General features: G+C 48.3%; 1 protein-coding gene across 2 annotated transcripts in view; it reads left to right on the top strand.

The window, feature by feature from the left end:
- The first annotated feature begins 501 nt into the window (after positions 1–501).
- Positions 502–6,000, top strand: part of ARHGAP5 (Rho GTPase activating protein 5) — a 98,018-nt gene continuing 92,519 nt past the window's right edge. Inside the window, exon 1 of one of the 2 annotated variants that reach the window (XM_056547015.1) lies at positions 502–655. The gene's annotated coding sequence lies outside the window, so the exon portion shown is untranslated. The remainder of the gene's footprint in view (positions 656–6,000) is intronic. The other variant, XM_056547016.1, reaches the window with a different exon arrangement.

The following is a 6,000-nucleotide window of genomic DNA, read 5'->3' as shown; positions in this document are numbered from 1 at the left end:
GACGTCACGGTCAGTATTGAGGCTTTTTCAGGTAATAAACTGCAAGAACAGTTTATTTTAATATTTGTTCATTAGAACCTACAGTACAAAAAGAGGGAAAGACGCGCTACAGTTACACAGGACGAGTACTACAATCTGTATTTTATTTTTTTTTTTGCGCTAATGCCTGCAAAACTACATTTCCCAGAGCGCAATGCGCTAAAACTAAAGGTAGATGGGCGGCGCTCGGAACGATGACGTCTCGTGCGGGCGGAGTCGTAGCTGGAGTACGGGTCAGGAAAAATGTGGGTGGGCGGGACTTACGATATCTGAGGGCGTGGTTAACCTACCGGAGGGCGTGGTTATGCATCCTGAGGGAGTGGCCTGCAGCGGAGGCGCCTAGTGTTTTTTCCCTGGTGATGACGTTGATGCTGTGGATGACGTCAGCGGACTGGAGGATTCTCTGGGAATGCGCGTCCCCGAGTTCCGCGTTCGCGACGCTTCCATCGGGCCTGGGGACGGGGGGGGGGTTGTCCTGCGCCGCCATTACTGACTAGAGCCGGAGCTGCGCGGAGGGATCGGCGGCTGGAGAGGGAAGAAGGAGAAGAGGCCCCGGGAGAGGAGACCGGGAGGCGGATGTGCGGGGAGACGAGGAGGTGATGCGGCCGCTGTACAGGTGAGGATCCAGCGGGGCTGTGAGGTGGGGGAGGCCGGGGGGCTGTCAGGACCCTGCCGGGGGCGGACATCACCAATATGGGGGGACCGGCCTGTCTGTGCCTATGGGGACACCGGGAAAGTTCCATTTGTGTCCGCGGGGGGGACTGCGCATTACCGGAGAGCCCGGTGACCCTGTGCTGCCCGTCACCCGGCTCACCCCCATCATACCGGGCACCGGGGGAGGGGACCGGGCATCAGATGTGGTCACCCCGGGGCCAGGCGGGTGACAGCTGATGGAGGCTCCGGGACTATCGCCCGTTCATGAGTTTATTCCTAGTAGGAAGGATCAGAAGTAGCAGGTTACATCTATGTCCTCCAGCCTGAGGTTACTGTAGGACTACAACTCCCATCGTGCCCCGACAACCCATGTGTAACAAAACTTCAGCTGTGCACTGACTGTTGTAATACTACAACTCCCATCATGTCCTGACAGTTGAAATAGTGCAGAACTACAACTCCCATCATGCCCCAACAGCCAGAATGTTGCAAAACTACAACTCCCTGACACCATGAAACAGTGTTTCCCAACCAGGGTGCCTCCAGCTGTTGCAAAACTACAACACCCAGCATGTATGGACCACCGAGCTGTAGTTTAGTAACAGCTGGAGGCACCCTGGTTTATAAACACTGTTTCATGGTGTCAGGGAGTTGTAGTTTTGCAACATTCTGGCTGTTAGTGCAGAACTACAACTCCCATCATGCCCCAACAGCCAGAATGTTGCAAAACTACAACTCCCTGACACCATGAAACAGTGTTTACAAACCAGGGTGCCTCCAACTGTTGCAAAACTACAGCTCGGTGGTCCATACATGCTGGGAGTTGTGGAGGCACCCTGGTTGGGATACACTGCCATGAAAAGTCATGATTCCCATCAGGCGCCCTGACTACTGAAATTCTAAAAAACAAAAAAAACACTACTACTCCCATTATACCCTGACAGCCAAAACATTACCAGATTCCAACTCCCATCATGCCCCGACAACCGATGTGTAACAAAACTTCAGCTGTGCACTGACAGCCAGAATGTTGTAATACTACAACTCCCATTGTGTCCTGACAGTTGAAATAGTGCAGAACTACAACTCCCATCATGCCCCAGCAGTCAGAATGTTGCAAAACTACGACTCCCTGAAGGCTGTCTGGGCATGCTGGGAGTTGTAGTTTTGCAACAGCTGGAGGTACCCTGGTTGGGAAACACTGCCATGAAAAGTCACAGCCATGATTCCCATCAGGCCCTGACAGTCGAAATATTGGTGCCCTGACTACTGAAATTCTAAAAAAACAATACAACATTCTGGCTGTCAGAACAGTAGTAGTAATACTACAACTCCCATCGTGTCCCGATAGTTGAAATAGTGCATAACTACAACTCCCATCGTGCCCCAACAGTCAGAATGTTGCAAAACTACAACTCCCTGACACCATGAAACAGTGTTTCCAAACCAGGGTGCCTCCAGCTGTTGCTAAACTACAACTCCCAGCATGCCTGTCCGGCCATGCTGGGAGTTGTAGTTTTGAACCAGCTGGAGGCACCCTGGTTGGGAAACGCTGCCATGAAAAGTCACAAAGCTACGATTCCCATCAAGCCCTGATAGTCGAAATATTGGTGCCCTGACTACTGAAATTCAAAAAAAAAACTACTACTCCCATTGTATCCTGACAGCCAAAACATTACTAGATTCCAACTCCCATCATGTCCTGACAGCTTAAAAGTTGTGAATTGTCTGTAAACAGTTCACGATGGGAGTTGTAGTTTTTTTTTTGCAAACTTTTGGTTGTTGGGGCAAAGAGGGAAGTTGCTGTTTCGCTGCATTTGGGATGTCGGTGGGAATAGCATTTTTTTATTAGTTGGCATAATGGGGGTTGTAGTGTTGCAAAGTTTTGGATGTCAGGACATGATGTGTGCTGTAGTTTTAGATCAGTGGTCTCAAACTGTGGCCCTCCAGATGTTGCAAAACTTCAACTCCCAGCATGCCCGGACAGCCAACGGCTGTCCGGGCATGCTGGGAGTTGAAGTTTTTGCAACATCTGGAGGGCCACAGTTTGGGCACACTGTTTTAGATGCTAGGGCTGCGGATTTTATAATATTCCACGAAGGGAGTTGTAGTTTTGTCCCATTTCGGCTTTCAGGGTCCAACTTTCCATGTGCCCAAAATTTTTCAAAGTGCCAACTCTTATTGTGCTCTGACAGCAGAAATGCAACAAAACTGCAACTCCCATCATGGCCCAACCTGTAAAATGTTGCAAAACTACAACTCCTAACAGATGGAGCGTTGCAAAACTGTATCGCCTGTTGTACCCTGACAGCCGAAATATTGCAGAACTACAATAGCCATCATGCCCTGACTGCTAGACTTTCCGAACCACAACTCCCAAGGCTGTCAGGGAACGATGGGAGTTGTAGTTTTCCATCAGTCGGAGAGCACAGTTACATGTATCCTCTTGCCCAGGTAGGGTGTTGGTTGGCGGTCCTGCTGCCTGTCTGTATCATTCTCTGCCATTGATCTGCTGCCCGTCAGGGTGTCTAGGCCTTTGCCCAGGCTGGAGGTTGCCCGCGCCTTGGAGGGCATGGGTTTTAGAGCTGAGGCTTTTGCTCTATAATCCCCTTTGCTGCCAGATGGCTTTGCTACTCATTGTGCTGCGAGTCATTGTAGGATGTGTGACAGCGGAGGAATTAGCTGCCGGGACAGTAACCGTTTCATGGCTGCAGGGGCCGACGTGTTCACAGCTGATGTGTCGCTTCTCTGCTGCACCATACAAGTAGAGAAAACAGACCTGATCGCACATCCACAACATGCACAATGAGCGAAGGCGTCTCTGCAACAAGTATGTATATGTTTGTTGCTTTGGTCTCTCATTGTGGTCACCAAACTGTGCACCTCCAGCTGTTACAAAAATGCAACTTCGGGCATGCTGGGAGTTGTAATATTGCCACAGCTGGAGGTCCACTGTCTGAAGACCACTAAATAAGCAGCAAAGCAGTGCAAAGGGTATATTCCACTAGATCAGTGTTTCCCAACCAGTGCGCCTCCAGCTGTTCCAAAACTCCAACTCCCAGCATGCCCAAGCAGCTGAAATATTGCAGAGCTGCAACATTTTGTGCCCTGATTACCCAAATGTAGCAATCCTAAATCTAATGACAGCTGAAGTGCTGGAAGACTACAACTCCCATTGTGCTCTGAGAGTTGCAATGATGCAAAACTACAACTTCAATTGTCATCTAATGTAGCAAAACTACACCTCCCATCATGCTCTGATTGCTGCAATGTTGCAAAACTACACCTCCCATCATGCCTTGATGGCTAAAATGTTGCAAAACTACACCTCCCATCATGGCCTGACCGCTAAAATGTTGCAAAACTACACCTCCCATCATGGCCTGATTGCTAAAATGTGGCAAAACAACACCTCCCATCATGGCCTGACCGCTAAAATGTTGCAAAACTACACCTCCCATCATGCCCTGACTGCTGCAGTGTAGCAAAACTACATCTCCCATCATGCCCTGACTGCTGCAGTGTTGCAAAACTACACCTCCCATCATGCCCTGACTGCTGCAGTGTTGCAAAACTACACCTCCCATCATGCCCTGACTGCTGCAATGTTGCAAAACTACACCTCCCATCATGCCCTGACTGCTGCAATGTTGCAAAACTACACCTGCCCATCATGCCTTGATGGCTAAAATGTTGCAAAACTACACCTCCCATCATGGCCTGACTGCTAAAATGTTGCAAAACTACACCTCCCATCATGGCCTGACCGCTAAAATGTTGCAAAACTACACCTCCCATCATGGCCTGACCGCTAAAATGTTGCAAAACTACATCTCCCATCATGCCCTGACTGCTGCAATGTCCCATCATGCCCTGACCACAGATATGCTACAAAACTACGCCGCGGTATACGCTAGCAGGAAAAGTAGATCTTAAAAAAAATTAATCGGATGTCTGTTTTTTGTGTGGAGTTCGTCCCTTTTGCAGCGTATTAGTATTGCACCCTGGCAGATCGGTCCACAGCGAAATCGCGCACGAGCCGACAGGGTGAGATCTTGTAGCCCAGCACTTCTAGGGTTAAAAGTGCAAGGATGAAAGTCTCTTTTTCTAATAGGAAGTTGCGGCCATAAATGTAACGTACGAGCCAAAGTGAAAGCCGGGTGAAAATTGGAATTCCCCATTGGATTTAGTCATAGACCGGTTTAAAGGGCCCCGTACCCTCCTATTTGTCGGAGATATGTTGTTATTGCTGTATGACTGCGGGTGGTTCTCCAGCTGTTGCTAAACTACAATTCCCATCATGCCCTGACAGCCGAAGGCTGTCAGGGCATGATGGGAGTTGTAGTTTTACAACAGGTTAGGCACAACTACACCTGATCCTTCTTCAATCACAAATACGGACAGACCTGAGCTGGTGCCGTCTAGATTTTGGCGCTGTTGGCGGCAGATATAGTGCAACAAATCCTATGGGAGGAAGCGTATCATAGTGATCGCCCCAAAAAAATGTTGGTTTTCGTCTGTAATTGAAATACTAAGGAGGGAAGAATTAATCATTAGCGCATGATTTTTGCGCAGTGCCAAACCTATTGCGCCAGTGTGTGGTTTTCCCAGTTGCTGCGCAAAATGTATTATTTTGCGCACAACATTTAATAAATTTGCACAAACATCAGGAAGCCCCTAGAATTGAAAGTCTCGCACACCTTTCTAGGCCAGCCGGTCACAGGAGTAAATTTGCGCAAAAAAATAAATGAAAAATAAATGAAAAATAAATGAATTGCGCAAGTGAAAAATTCGCCCCAACCAGTGCATTTGCTAACAAAGAAAAATGTTGACGTTGGATGCAAACAACATAAAAATTGCAGAAAATTTGATACTTGCGGCGCAAGTCAATGCGTAAAATAAAATCGCGCCGCACGCAATTTTGCTGGTTCATGCCAGTTAATAAATTCCACCCCTAAATATCCAAAGTGGCGATGCAGGTCAGCGACCTGAATAATGGGCATCAACAGGGCCTAAGAACTCTAAGAAAATAGTTGGATTCGGAAGTATTACGGGTAGGAGGGGTATATTATTATAACTAATATGGCAACGCGTTTCGAATACTGAACAAATTCTTCGCCAGGCAAAATCTGTTTTGGATTTGAAACGCGTCGCTACATAGTTAGAATAGAATACCTGTTATGTGATACATACCTGACTAATACTTACCTCTGCAATGTCATGCTGATCCCCCATTTGGCACTCCAGTCTTACTATAGGAGCGGAGGTCATGTGACCGCCACAGCCAATCGGCGGCCTCGCTTTGTA

Source organism: Hyla sarda, chromosome 11 (genome assembly GCF_029499605.1).
Source record: "Hyla sarda isolate aHylSar1 chromosome 11, aHylSar1.hap1, whole genome shotgun sequence".
Classification (NCBI taxonomy): domain Eukaryota; kingdom Metazoa; phylum Chordata; class Amphibia; order Anura; family Hylidae; genus Hyla; species Hyla sarda.
Note: the sequence above shows the minus strand (reverse complement) of the source record. Positions and strands in the feature narration are given on the sequence as shown.